This window comes from Tupaia chinensis, unplaced genomic scaffold (assembly GCF_000334495.1).
Source record: "Tupaia chinensis unplaced genomic scaffold, TupChi_1.0 Scaffold145559_1, whole genome shotgun sequence".
Lineage (NCBI taxonomy): Eukaryota > Metazoa > Chordata > Mammalia > Scandentia > Tupaiidae > Tupaia > Tupaia belangeri.
Window position 1 is genome coordinate 4843 of NW_006205416.1, and position 1439 is coordinate 6281.

The window sequence follows — 1439 nt, forward strand, 5'->3', positions numbered from 1 at the left end:
CCCCCTAAAGAAAAAAAAAAAAAAAAAAAAAAAAAATCTGAAAATGAAAAAAAAATAAGGTAAATGCTTAAGTAGCTGAAATAGTATCACTTTATGTTGGAAGATAGCAAGAGAGTAAATGTACGACATAGAGTCCAGAAGATGTTTGTAGACGTTAAATGGAAAGACTATAGCCCATTTGACAAACAATAGAAAAGGCAGGTGTGTGCCAACCAGTGATGTGGTGGTTACGGCAACTGGATCCCTCGTGGCTGACAGCACAGTTTGAGGCCTGGACCCCAAGGCTTGAAAAAACATGCCGAAGGGGCCAATAGATGGCACAATGGTTAAAGCGCTGGACTCTCACATGGCTGACTGCAGTTTGAGTCCCGGACCTGGTGACTTGAAACTCATACCAGACACATGTGCATGAGGAAAATGGAGGACCAGGTATTACAGCATGGCATTCCCCCCTGGGAGGTGATTTCTCACTTTCTCTCTGTCTCACTGACAAGTGAACTTGCCCTATAGCAAAAATAAATAAATAAATAAACAAACAAACAAAAGAAAAAAACAAACCAAACAAACAAAAAACCTCTCAGAAAGAAAGAAAAGAAAATACACTGGGTGCATGTATGTGTATGTCTGAAATCCTAAAAGGAGGAAGAAATGAAGAAGTACATGCATACACTGACAAATTAAGAAAAGTTAAAAGTAAAATAAAAGAAAATGGGAGAAAAATGCAGATGAAAGTAAGTGTAATTAAAGTTGATATAACATATGTGGCACTAGCTTACGTAACTTATTGCCCATTCATGGTAAAATGATCAGAAAAATTGGATTAGAAGGGAACTTCCTCAACTTGACAAAAAGCATCTGCACCAGTCCTCACAACTAACATGCTTAGTAGTGAAGGACTGAATGTTTCTCCCCAAAATTGGAAACAGTCAAGGATGTTCACTCTCCTCACACCTACTCAACATAGTGCTGGAAATTCTAGCCAGTGCAATGCCCAAGAAAAGGGGAAAAAAAAGGCATAAAAATTTCAAAGGTAGAAATAAAACTGTCCTGTTTTTAGATGATATAACTGTCTTCTTATAAATTCCAAGGATTATGTTTACACATAAATTACTAGAATTAACAAGTGAATTCAATAAGATTATAGGATATAAGATAAACATACAAAAATCAATTGTATTTCTATATACTAATAATGAAGACACAAAGGCCAAAATTTAAAATGCAATACCACTTAAAATCATTCAAGCCTTTTTGGCTGTGACAGCCTCCCCATGAAAACATGCCTCTTGCAAAGAACTTCATCCCTCTCCAGAAAAAAAAAAAAGGAGAAGCCTCAGGATGCTATAAAAACCAACACAGTGGGGCCAGCAGGTGGCATGGTGGTTAAGGGTGCTGAACTCCTACATGGCCGACTATGGTTCGAGTCCTGGACCTGGTGG